Source organism: Callospermophilus lateralis, chromosome 5, assembly GCF_048772815.1.
Source record: "Callospermophilus lateralis isolate mCalLat2 chromosome 5, mCalLat2.hap1, whole genome shotgun sequence".
Lineage (NCBI taxonomy): Eukaryota > Metazoa > Chordata > Mammalia > Rodentia > Sciuridae > Callospermophilus > Callospermophilus lateralis.
The window spans coordinates 77,244,313-77,258,369 of NC_135309.1; the positions used below are offsets into that span (position 1 = coordinate 77,244,313).

The following is a 14,057-nucleotide window of genomic DNA, read 5'->3' on the forward strand; positions in this document are numbered from 1 at the left end:
ATGAATGCATGCTGTGTGTGTGCACTTGTGTGTGTATATGTGTATGTGTGTGTATGTGTGTGTGTGTGTTAAAATATGACACAGAAGGAATGGTGGCTAGGTTTTTGGAATTTTTTTTAAAAATATTTTTATTAGTTGTTGATGGACCTTTAATTAATTAATTAATTAATCAATTAATTAATTAATTAATATTCAGTGCTGAGAATCAAACCCAGTGTCTTACACATGCTAGGCAAGCATTCTACCATTGAGCCAACACCCCAGTCAGGTCTTTGAAACTTTTAACATGCAAATGGTAGGTGAATCTTTCTAATGTGAATATTGTGAGAACATAAATAATCTGCTTCCTTCAAGAACATGGTTTTTTGATCTATCAAGCTATTACTAGAGAACAATTATTACCAAAATATTATATGACAAAAGCCATGTTTCTGAAGAAACTCACAGTTCTGAAGCCAGCAGAGTAGATGGAAATGTGTTCATTTTACACTTAACCAGGTTCTAATGATAACAGAAAATCCTTATTTTGAGTTTCTTGCATATTGGGGCTAAGGTATTCATAAACAAATATATCAGTACTCTCTGGATCATTCCCCATCACCAGTCATATGAACCTATCTACTTCCTTTTACTTACTTTTCCTTGGTGTTCAGAAAAAGACATGCTGGGAGTGTAATGAGAATGCAAGAGATCAATAGCTTCTAATGTATTGCATTCAGCTCAGATTACCCTAGATAAGAGATCTAATTTCAGGCTGGATTGTGACACTGAGTCCAGCCCAGAGAGCAGTAATAAAGGGTCACTCTTCAGCGTGTAAGAGGTGGCAGACTGTGACTTGTCCTCCTAGTCTTTTCAATTGCAGTCTAGAAAAAAATATTTTGACCAAATATCTGACCATTCTGCTCTGTGAGATAGAACACCTGCAGTGAGATAACATCAGTTAAACTCCATAATTTCCATTGTTCTATTCTGATGTTTGGCAGAGAAATAATAGTTATGGAAGGTGGGAGAGAACGGTAGCTGGGATGATGAGGTCTCGAGAGAGGGTGGCTTAGATATAAAAACTTGATTGATTATGGAAATAGCCAGGGAAGATACAATTATCTTTTATTTCTTAATGTACCCCAAGAACAGAAGGCAGGACTGCAGAAGTCAGTAATTCTTCCTTGTAATAGACTCCTTCTATGATAGATCTTCCAGGACCACCAATCTTGGCATCACAGAGGATGTCTATTCTGCACATGTCATGTATAGGTATAACTTGCTCTGTACTTTTGTTGGCATTTTGTGATGAATTTTACTGTAATAACAGAAACTTTGAGCCTAAGTTCTTAGCAGTGATAGCCAATGGCCAATTATTTCTAGTGCCTTTTTTTCTGATCTGTAATGGAAACATAGTATTCTTAATACTTCTCTGATATTGGCATTTAGAAAAGAGCTCGATTCTTGCTCAATTCACAGTACATTCAGACTTTTGAAAGGCTTATTCTAATGCAAGTTCAGGTAATATTTTGTGTGCAATTGAAAGTGAATTTTCTTGTCAGCTGAGCTCCATGTCAGAATCCAGTGCAATATTTAAAATGAAAAAAATTCACTTTTATTTCAATACAAGCTTTGCAGTCAGTGTTATGAAGTGCCTTGGGCTTGTTTTCAAGAGAAGCCCACTCATCATCCTCTGATTGTGAATATAGGACTTCCTTGTTCAGCCACATGCTGATTTGGGTTTTTCCCTATCTATTTCTTGGATCTCAAACTCTCAGATGTCTTCAGAAGGCATTTTTTTTTTTTAGACATTTCTAACAATGAATGCTTTCTCCTGTTTTGAGGCTCCTTCCATCATGTTCTTCACTTTTCTGTCTTTCATCCTGGCTAGGCTCACATTGTCCTCTGGCTCACTCACTATGACACTAACCACCTTAAATCACAGCCATCCTTAAAACACCGTTCTCATCTTGAATAATCAGTTCTCCTGCCTCTGTCTGTCCCCAACCATATTCTCCAGACACTGCCTCAACTACTACTGCTTCAGAGTCTTGACTTCAATTTGTGATTTTTGTTTAACTGTTTTTATAATAAAGCATAACATTGGGATTCATATGACATACTCAGATGAATATATGCTCAAAGCTTAAGTTGATCAATCTCATTTCCCAGTACCTTGCTATACCCTCTACCCCTTCACCTTGCTGTATCATCTACCCCTTCTATCATTGTTTTGTTATTTTAATTATGTTAATATATATGAATGACTCATTGTGGTATATCCATTCATGGACATAGCAAAATTTGGTAGATTCCATTCCTTAGTACTTCCCCATGCTCTCCCCTCTTTCCTTTCTCTCCCTCTTGATCTAATTCCTCTATTCTATTGGTCTTTCTTCTAATTTCATCAGCTCCCCACCTTTTAAAAAACTTTATATTTATTCTTCTTCTCTACCCCAGCTCCTGCATATGAGAAAAAACATTCAACCCCTGACTTTCTAAGTCTGGCATATTTCACTTAGCATGATGCTCTCCAATTCCACCCATTTATCAGAAAATGACATAATTTCATTCTTTTTGACTGAGTAAAACATTTATTGTGCATGTTTATCACATTTTCTTTATTCATTCATCTATTGAGAGATACATAAACTGGTTTCATAACTTGGCTATTGTGAATGGTGCTGCTATAAACATCTGTATGCATTATCACTATAGTATACTGATATTAGACCATCTGGATAAATACCAAGGAATGGGATAGCTGGATCAAATGATGATTCCATTTCTTAAAAATATGGAATACTTCTTGTATTTGTGTATCATCCTTGCCCAGGTATCATGCTAATCTCCTCTGAATTATTCCAATTTTTGTGTATATGCTGCCAAAGCAAGCATGACTTCTATTTCTTTTTTATTTTCCTTAAACAAAACTGTCACTCACATGGCTTCCAATATCTTGATATGAAATACTCCTTCTATAGCATAAAGACCAGTGAAGGGACTGAAGAATACTGCATAGATTTGGCAGCTGTGATTGAAAGACACGATGACTCATCCATATGTGCAGCATATGAAGCCAGGAAACAACTGATGATGCCCTTCTCAGAGAAGCTTCCAAGAGTCAAGATGATGGTGGATGGTAAACAGTTACTCAGAGCAGAGGAGTTTGACCTCATAAAACCAAGATGTTGGTCAATCAGAGATCATGAAAGGGACAAGAAGCAAATCTAACTCAGTGCTGGGAGCTAATTGAACATGTGCCGAGGAGGTGGACTGCAGCATGCCATTTGGTTTTCATAAACAGCAAGAAGGGTATTTTTGTTGATTGATTTTTATGAATGTTTATGGGTATTTTTGTTGATTCATGGAATTCATCTCCAAACCAAGTGGCAGTAGTGTTTAATCTATCCTTTCCACTCTGATGGAATGTAAGATAAATAAAATAAATATGGACTATTGAGTTTAAGCAGTATCTGTAAACATTCTTTTAAAAGAAAAAGAAGAAGGAAAAAAGTCATCACTTTTCTTTTTAACAGAAACCTAGAGGAAGTTTATAGGCATATGGAAATCAGAAAAATAACTAATGAAATTTTCTCTGTGGTATCTAGTTTCTCTTTTGAATTATTATTATTTTTCTATCTTTCTTTCTTTCTTTGAATGCAATTGTGCGTAGATTTGCTGTTGACAACTTCTTATTCTATTGGCCTGGGGATTAGAAGGAAAAAAAATACCAGATAATGGAGAGGAGGGAGAAAATACTATAATGAAACAGATAGTGACAAGAGGAAATTATTAAGAATTGGGGGGATAATCGAAATCTTGTAGCCTACTAATTCTTTGCCAAACTTTTCTTATATGCTTCTTTACTCACCCCTAAAAGTCAGGCTTGTAGATGGTGATGGTGCACAAGGGCCACATCCAGTTCTCTGCATAGGTTGAACACTTCAGCAGGGACATTTTTAGCAAATGTTGAGGATCTGTCTAATGATTCCTTTAATGCTTTGCCTCATTCCCAACCACTCTTGCTTGGGGTCAGGGAGAACACTTGGCCCTTTTCAGAAGAGCAGAAACAGATTGATTTGTCCTCTGTCAGCTATTAAGACATGTAGACTGACCCAACAGGCAGCTCTGGAGGGGTCTGCCTACCAGCTGCTCCTCCCAGGGAAGTTTTGGGATCACAGAAGGTTTCCAGCAGAGTTCATGGTTCATCCTCATTCCTGAAGCAAGACTCTGCCAGATGTTGTTTCTTTCTATACAGGGACCTCTCATTTAAGCAGCAGTCACCCAATCTAAAGATTTTTTAGAAGTCATTTTCATATTCATTATTGAATATCTACTTTAATTATAATGGATATCTATTTAAATTATTTAAAGAAGGTAGCTCTTTGATCATGAATGCTCATTTCCAAAGGCTGAAGATAGCAGAACTCATGCTCCCCAAATCCTAATTAAAGGTGATAGCCTGAATTAGCATCTAACTACTTGCTATGTTTGTCACATTACTAGCGAAAGTAGTTTCAAAGTTCTTATTTTATTTCTTACTTGAAGAGATTTTTTTTTCCCTCACAAGCAAAAAGCCTAAGCTCTCTGTCTTAGTCCATTTGGGCTGCTCTAACAAAATGCCACAAACCAGGTGGCTTATACACAACAGAAATTCATTTCTCAAAGTTCTGGAAGCTGAGAAGTCTAAGATCAAAGCACCAACAGCATCTGTGTCTGGTGAGGGCTCAACTTCTTATTTCACAGAATCACCTTTCACAGTGTGTCTTCATGAAGACCCACCTGGTCCACTTTATAAGGACACTACTCTGATTCATGGGGGCTCTACCCTCATAACCTAATTATATTCCAAAGGACTCACCCCTTAATAAAGCCACAATGGAGTTTGAGTTTCTACATATGAATCTTGAAGGGTGTGGGGAGGGGGTGGGGGGTGACACAGACTTTTGAACTGCCCAGAAGAAAGTGTGGTCAATTGTGTTATAGTCTGGTGGATCCCTGAAGTTTATGAGTGGTGATAATATCTTGGAAACAATGAAGGAACCACTCCAGAGTTTCCTAAGCATTATTAAGGCTTTCTCATTCTAATCTTTGCTTGAGGACTGATTATTTGATATTTGATGTCAATCACTATTTCTAAAACATAGCTCAGTTGTTCTTGGTAACTAGGCAGCTTCAACATTTGTGACTTCTTTTTTAATAAGACACTATTTGAGAGGTTTAAAAATTAGGACAAAAATAGATGACACTAGTTCAGATTTTTCATTATCTCTTCACAAAAATATCGAGTAAAAAACCAGCTGTCTTACAACGTAAGGCAACATGGGAGCTGTGAGTTTATTGTTCAAAGGAGCATGAGAGTTGCAAAAAGCAGAGTTTTCCAGTATGCCCTTGGAATAGTGTTCCATAGTGACCTGAGGGTCCTGGGGTATTTCAGGAGTGCACAAGGACTCATGGGAAAAAAGGTTTTATTGTCTTTTTTGTTTTTATGTAGTCTTTAAATGTTGTCCATTGGTTTATTTCCTCAGAATGTTTTAAATTATGGTTGACAGGGAAGTTTCTAATTGGGCAGCTACAAGGAAATGAGCCAAAAGTAGCAGAAAGTCATGTTCTTTCTCTGAGAAGCTAAACATGTTAGAAAATCACAATGCACAGACAGAATCACAATATCTGAGGCTCAGGTCCAGAGGTGCCGGAAGACCAGCTTCCCTCTGCTCTTTCTATAGTTTGACTGGATAATCTAATATAGTGCTCTTTTCCTTAAGCAAATTTAGTTTTTGTCACTTACAGCCCAAGACTCCCAACTACAACAGTGACCTCAAATATAAAAGTATCTCACTTTCCTACTGCATTGCAGTTGAATCAAGTTTTATTTTCTCTAGCACATTAGATCAGGATGGCATATTACTGCAAGTGTAACTTGGCATTATTCTCTTTCTCCATATTCTTTCTGGCTGCTTCTGGAAGTGGTGCTTGGGGTAAGCCTGAGCTCCCTTAGGGAGGATCTGAGTTTTAAGTAGCCACATTGAAAGAGAGCCTCACCTGTGTAAAGGACAGCATCAGTGCCATTTCATATCCCTCTGAGCTTACTGTGTCAGTGTGCTCCAGCCTCCTTCTAAGGATGCATCCCTGTGTCTAAAGTTTCCTCTAGAACCATAGAGAGCCCCTCTTCTCACATACATGGCAGGCTGAAAATATCAGAGAATTAACATTTTCAGGAACAAGCCTCAAACAATGATAATCAGTTGTTGTATAAAAGGACCCCAGTTCCCTCACCTCTTTTTATTCTTCCTTCTTTTTTGTTAGACATGACAGTTCTTAACTAGCATTCAGAGATATATGGTTTGAATTTTCTTATTTTTTTTAATAATATTGAAACTACGGTTGTCCTCTGGAAGATAACTTAGTAATAATACTTTTATCATCGGCCTTCCCTTATGTGTGTAATTTCCCCATTCTCAACCAGTGTGTCCTCACCTACTTGGTAAGTGACACGCACACAGATTCTGGCCTTATAGTCTGCTTCTGGGAGAATCAACTTAAGAAATGTGAGAAGTTAGTAATAAGAGATTTTTATATAGGAAATGTGGTTTAAAATTCTCAGAATAGGGATCTGGAATTTACTGAAAAGCCAAGAGTTTTAAAAGATAAGGGGATAAGAAATAGTTTATTATTTATTTCCAACATCAGAAATAAGACCTTATTTTTATAGCCAAATGAAGTTTTGAAAGGAGTGTCAATAAAATTCAATGGAAAAAGAATAGTCAACCAATGATTCTGGATTAACCTTACAGTCGTATGCAAAAATAAAATGAAGTGAAAATGGAGGACTCCAACCTTATACCATAAACAAAAGTTATTTGAAAATGGATCATGGACCTAAATGTAAAGGCTGAAACTGTAAAACTCTTAGAAGAAAACAGAGATGTAAGTCTTTATGATCTTGGATTAGACAATGGATTTTTAGATACAATACAAAATGTTCAAGCAACAACAACAATAAAAATATAGACAAATTGGACTACAACAAAATTCAATGAAAATAACCCACTAACTGTTATGCTCAAAGGGAACAACCAAGACAGTGAACAGATGACCTGGATGATATGATTGTCCGTGCATAAAATCCAAAGGAACCAACAATAACAATGAAAATATCTTCTGGAACTAAAAAGCAATTACAGCAAGACTGGAAGACACAAGGTAAACATACAAAGTCAATAACATTTTATATTCCAGAATAAATAAGAATTTGAAGTTAAAAACACATTAACATTTACTTTAGAACACACCTCTCCAATGAAATATTTGGGTATAAATCTAAGCAAATAAGTATAAGATCTATTTAAGGAAAACTACTGACATCTGATAAAAGAAATCCCAAAAGTACTAAAATGGAGATATATTCCATATTCACACCTTGTCAAGATGTTAGTTTTTATTAATATTATCAAGATATCAGTTCTTCCCAACTTGATCTACAGATTTAATACAATATCAGTTAAAATTCCAGCAAGGTATCTTGGGGATATCAGCAAACTGATCATAAAGTTTATTTAAAGAGGCCAAAAACAAAATTGCAGCAGAAGAAGAAAGCTGGAGGACTGAAATTGCCAGACTTTAAGAGTTACCATACAGCTACAGAAATCAAGATAGTGTGATATTAGTTAAAAAAAAAAAAAAATGGACAAAACATCAGTGCATCAAAATAAAGAGCTCTAGCCAGGCGCCTTGGCATAGCTGTAATCCCAGTGGCTTGGGATGCTAAGGCAGGAGGATCACGAGTTGAAAGCCAGTCTCAGCTAAAGCAAGGTGATGAGCAACTCAGTGAAACTCTGTCTCTAAAAAAGTACAAAATAGGTCTGTGGATGTGACTCAGTGGTTGAGTGCCCCTGAGTTTAATTTTCAGTACACACCCCCCCAAAAAAAAGAGAGCTATAAATAGCCCAACACATATCTAGTCAACTGACCTTGACAAAGGGACAAAGGAAATACAATAAAGAAGATATAATCTTTTAAAAAATAGGGTGATAATAACTGAACACTCACAAGCCCTCAGTTTCAAAAAATATATATACTTAAATGTAGACCCTTACAAAAACACACTGAAAAATGGATCATAGACCTAAATATAAATGCAAAAGCAAAAAAAGTACAAGAAGGTAATGAGAAAATCTAGATGACCTTGAGTTTGGCAATGACATTTTAGTTACAACATCAAAGGCACGATATATGAAAGAAAGAATTGATAAGCTTCATTTCATTAAAATTTAAAACTTCTGCCCTGTGGAAGACACTGTCAGGAGAATGAGAAGACAAGCCACAGACTGGGAGAAAATATTACAAAAGAACTGTTTGAAAAAGGAACTCTTATTCAAAATAGCCAAAGAATTCTTAAAACTCAAAAATAGGAAACCAAACAAAAACAGGACCTCAACAGATACTTCCTCAAAGAAGATACACAGGTGGTAAAAGAACATATGAAAAGGTGCTCAACATCACATGTCACTGAGGATATACCAGCTAAAACAACAACAAAATATCACTACAGACCTATCAGCATGGCCCAAATCCTGAACAATAAGGATGGGGAGCAACAAGAACTCTTGCTCATCACTGGCGAGACTGCAAAATGGTGCAATTGCTTGGGAAGACAATTTGCAGTTTCTTGCAAAACTAAACATACTATTGCCGTAGATTCCAGAAATTGAGCTCCTTATTGTTTGTCCAGGATTTGAAAATTTTTTCTCTATATTAAATACAGATGTTTATTAGAGTTTCACTCAAAATTGTCAAAATTTAGAGGTATCCAAGATATCCTTTAGTAGGTGAATGAATAAGCTATATTACATCCAGACAATGGAATATTATTCAGAACCAAGAAGAAATGATCTGTGGAGTCAGGAAAAAAATTTTTGAAAGCACAGAGAAGACAAACAGATTACTAAGTAGAAGGAGTCAATCTGAAAAGGCTGCCCACTTTGTGATTACAAATATATGACATCCTGTAAATGGTAAAACTATGAGGATAGTAAAGTTTCAGTGTTGCCACAGGTTGTAAGGGAGGAAAGGATGAAAAGACAGGACATGGAGGACTCTTAGGGCAGTGAAATTACTCTACATGAAGCCATGATGATGGATACATGCCTGTAATCATTTGTCCAAATTAGTAGAATGTACAGCACCAAGACTGAACTCTAATGTAAACTAGGACTTTGGATGATTATGATATCTCAATATAGGTTTATTAATATATATGTATACTGATGGGGATGCTGATACTGGGGGAGCTATGCAAATGTGGTGGCAGGGAGCATGTGGGAATTCTCTGCGCCTTCTGCCCAATTTTGCTGTAAGCCTAAAACTCCTCGAAAAATAAAGTCTATTTTTATTTTTTATAAATATATATTGTTTTAGTTGTAGATGGACATAATACCTTTATTTTATTTATTTGTGTGGTGGTGAGAATTGAACACAGTGCTTCATACATACTAGGCAAGTGCTCTACCACTGAGCCCCGGCCCCAGCCCATAAAGTCTATTTTTTAAACAACAGAAAGATAACTTCTGTGTTGGAAGAAAATGTTTGCAAATAATAAAAAAAAATTGTTTTCAAAGTATATGAAGAATTCTTATAAGTTAAAAAAAATGACAAAATAACACAATTGTAAAATGCAAAGAATTAGAATAGATATTTCCCCATAAAAGATACACAAATGGCCAAGAAACACATGAAAAGACCCTCAAAATCATTAGTCATTAAGAAAAAACAAATTCTTCTTACCCACTAGAAAGGCTATAGTAAAAAGACGGACTGTAACAAACACTATGAGGATGTGGAGAAATTGGAACCACCACAGATTACGGGTGAGAATGTAAAACAGTTTAGGTACTTTAGAAAATGCTTTAGCTGTTGTTCAATTCTCTCCCTTGTTTCCCCCACCCCTTTCCCCTCACAACCTCTTATATATAATTTTGTGTAACATTGAGGGTCTCCTACCATTTCCATATGATTTAGCAGATGAGGTAGAGAGGGAAGATGGGAGGGGAGGGAAGGGGGGATAGTAGGGGATAGGAAAGGTAGCAGAATACAACAGTCACTAATATGCCATTATGTAAAAATGTGAATGTGTAACCAATGTGATTCTGCAATTTGTATTTGGGGTAAAAAGTGGGAGTTCATAACCCACTTGAGTCAAATGTATGAAAGATGTTATATCATGAGCTTTGTAATGTTTTGAATAAACAATAAAAAAAAGAAAATGCTTTAGCATTTTCTTAAAAGGTTAAACAATGAGTTACCCAAGGACCCAGCAATTCTACTTCCAGATATGTACCCAAGAGAACTGTCTTCATATGTCCATGTAGAAACTTGTATATTATGTTCATAGCAGCATCAACCATGGGAGCCAGAAAGTGGAAATAATTCAAATATCCATCAATCAAGGAAAAGCTAAACAAAATGTAGACTATGGAATACTATTTGGTTTTATAAAATGATTGAAATATTGACACGTGCTATAGCATGAATAGAACTTGAAAACATGCTATATGAAAGAAGCTAGACACAAAATGTTTTTATTGTATGATTACATGTTTACTAAATGTCCAAATTGAATTAGAATGTAAATTAATAGGTTCCAGGGTCTGGGAGAAAAGCAAAAAAGAAAAAACTGCCAATATGTTCAGAGATTTTTTTTGGTGGGGGATAAAAATGATAGATGGTGGTGGGTAGTAATTATGATTGTAAAACTCTGTGAATATACTAAAAACTACTAGACTGTGCATTTTTCATGTTAAAGTTCATGATATATGAATTATATGTCAATAAAGCGGTTACAGCAAGAACAATTGGGTTTTATAAATTCCAACTGCAAAAATCAAAAGAGTAGAGGGTTTTCTATTTATTTTTTTAAAATTCATTTCCTTATTTTTTTAAATGCCAAATATAGGAAGAGGAACACTATTTAAATGGAGTCCCAATAATTCCTAAGCAAATTGTCCAGATAAATGATTAGCTGCTGATGCAATTTTTTCCAGCAGAGAGATTACATGAATGAAGTAAATTTCCTGGAGAAATGCTGAGGTAGTTCTGAAAGTAAGAGAATCCTGGTTCAGATCAGCCTGCACACCTAGAATATAGTCTAGGCTCCTCCAAATGCACATGCCTTCACTGCCAGCTATTGACCACAGGTAAGTTAGTTGTCTTCTCGGAAATACAATTTACTGATTTATTCAGTGATAGTAATTATATCACTTGCAGATTTGTTTTTATCACAAATGTTGATTGAAAACTACTGTGTGCTAGACACACTTCTGGCACTAGTGCCACCATGTTAGAGAATACAGATAACTCTCTCCTATTAGAGCTTGCATTCCAGATAGGAAGACAGAGAGAAAACAGGGTGAATAAATAAACAAGACAAGTTCTGTCAATGAAAATGCTACCAAGAAAGATAACAGGGATATATGGTCATGAGTGGTGGTGAGATGAGGAATGATCTAAAGCCTTTTTCTAAAGATGATGTTTAAGTGAAGGACAGAAAAAATAAAGGAACCAGTTCCAAAGATATCCAAGAAACTTTCTAGGTTAAGAGAACTCCAACTACCAAGGTCATGAAAGAAAAGCAGAGTAGAGATGGAAAATGGGAGAAAGAGGTATGTTCAAGACAGATCATCCTGGCAAGATCATGGGGAAGGGGAAGTTGTCAAGATTGATGTTGGAGGTCTTCACCAGCCATAAATGTACAGGGTTAAGACCCACTGTGAGGCTGGGGTTGCAGCTCAGTTGTAGAGAGCTTGCCTAGCACATGTGAGGCACTGGGTTCGATCCTCAGCAACATATTTAAATAAAATAAAGGTATTGTGTCCATCTAAAACTAAAAATATTTTTAAAAAGAGGCTATATAGAAAAAAATTTCCCTCCCTGTTTAGTAAATGGTATTCAATTTTAATAAGGCGCAATAAAGACTCTGTCCAACAATCCAATTCTCTTAAGGATTGCAAGAGGGAGTGTGATGTGGCTGTGACATTCTTCTCCTGTTGAAGGTCAGGGATGATATAAATACTCGGATCAGCAGGCCAGTGGCACCTCTTCTCCCTCTTTACTCTTTGTGTATTCTTCTCAAAATGTGGACTCCATCAAATGAGGACAAGCTTCTTAGGAGAGAAGCAAGTAGGAAATCCTCTGGCTTCCTGGCTAGCAGCTCCATTAGTGGATGTACCTTGTACCATACTGTGCAAAATGAGTGCTTTCTCTTTTTCAATTAGAACTGATCAGCATGACTAATACGAAAGGGCCTGCTGGTTTAAATCTGCTCAGGATTACCATTTGGGCCCCGTGGGCAGCCACAACACAACCATGGGGCACTCACACAGGGCTGCTCTACATAAGTACAGGAAAAGCACAGCCCTAGGAATCAGGCACAGGGAGCTCTGATAAAAAGCCAACCTCCTATAACTTTGCATGTTTCTATTGCTACCTGTGATGGTGGGCTACTCTCACCTGAAGGACCAAATATCCTCTGTCAACCTCTTTAATCCAAAAAGGAAGGTGCTTCCTTTTTCACTTACTGTAATGACTCAGCTATTAAGGGAGGGAGCTGAAATATGTTCATCAATGTAAAATAAAAATTCACTCTCATTTTTCTTGTTTTGAAATATTGCAAGAAATTTTACATTCTAGCTCCTAGCCACACCTCTCTAAGGGAAGATTCATTCACTTTTTTTTTTTTTTTTTTTTTAATTTCAACTGGGGTCATGAGGTAGAAGTGAGAGCTAGTATGCTTCCTTTTCATCTCTTTTAATTGAACTTTCCACAAACTGAATGAAAACATAAACAAGTTTACATTTAAGGAAACAGGGATATGGCGTTCTCTCCAGCTAGACACAGAAAAATAAAAAAAAACAAACAAATAAGTACATTGGCTTAGAACTGTTTTAGGAATCCCTTCCATAGCCAGGCATCATTTATTTTCATTATTAGAAGAATTATTAGAAGGAGGCCCTCAATTAGATTCTCCCTGACAATTGATTTCTCAGTGACAACAAGTACTCTCCAATATTTCAAAATCATTATAATCACAAGATCTATCTTCAGAAAAACATCCACAAGTATAAGATGGAGCCATGATATAAAATGAAATCACTCACAGCAATCAATTTGCTTCACTGTGAGCTCCACACTGGGGATTAGGAATGGAGGAGGAGGAAAGGATGATGAGAGTATAATAGTCTGATCAACAAATGAGCAAAGAAATGCATGGTACAGGGTTTGGAAAAATTCTAATACTTTTAAAAATTAATGTCAAATAATTATTTTATGCTGAGAGTAGAACTAAGACAATAGCCAACTATGGACACCATATGAAACTGTGTCTTAATCATATTGATTTATTAACAAACCAAAATGTATGCATGACCATAGTTTCTGAGAAATATACTCCTCCTATACTCTTTGGTTTTGTGCAGTAACTGTTTTTCATCATGGCATATCAGCATTAATTTTAGAGACTGAATTTCTAGTACAACTTAAAGATGCAACTGTGGTGAACATATTTTATTCTGTTGTAACTATGCAGAAAAGTTGCTGGTGTAGAAGAATTTTTTTTTTTTTAAATCATGCAGGAGTGGAAGTGTTGGGTGAAAGAGCTCTTTTCAAGTGATAGACATAGATAAATGTAGGTTAAGACAGTTGTCCTAAGTGCTTCCAAGCCAGTTTCAGCCTCCCTTCTACAGAAGCAACTATATAGTCTCCTGTATAAACTCCACAATGACAAATGATCAATGGGTCTGTCTAGTTCTTCCAAAACTGAATGTGGTCCATGGCATGACCCATGAACACAGGAAGTTAAGGCAGCTTCTAGGCTGTATTCAAATTATTACAAGCCTCTCAGCTGGTCTTTTGTTGCATCCTCAAAGTGACCTTTCCTGTGACTCACATTTGAAACAACTTATGAAAGCCGTTCCCTATGTCAAACTTCATTTCATTCAATTTTCTTCTGGTTGAAAATTGACACTAAAGATGTTTTGTCTTTCAGAACACTTTCCTTTGGGAGCCAAAGGCCTGATGAT

At 36.3% G+C, this 14,057-nt stretch overlaps 1 non-coding gene across 1 annotated transcript; it reads right to left on the reverse strand.

The window, feature by feature from the left end:
- Positions 1 to 2,773: 2,773 nt before the first annotated feature.
- LOC143400639 (U6 spliceosomal RNA) lies at positions 2,774 to 2,880 on the reverse strand. The gene has a single exon (XR_013091536.2). It is a non-coding gene; the product is annotated as a U6 spliceosomal RNA (small nuclear RNA).
- Between the last annotated feature and the right edge of the window lie 11,177 nt (positions 2,881 to 14,057).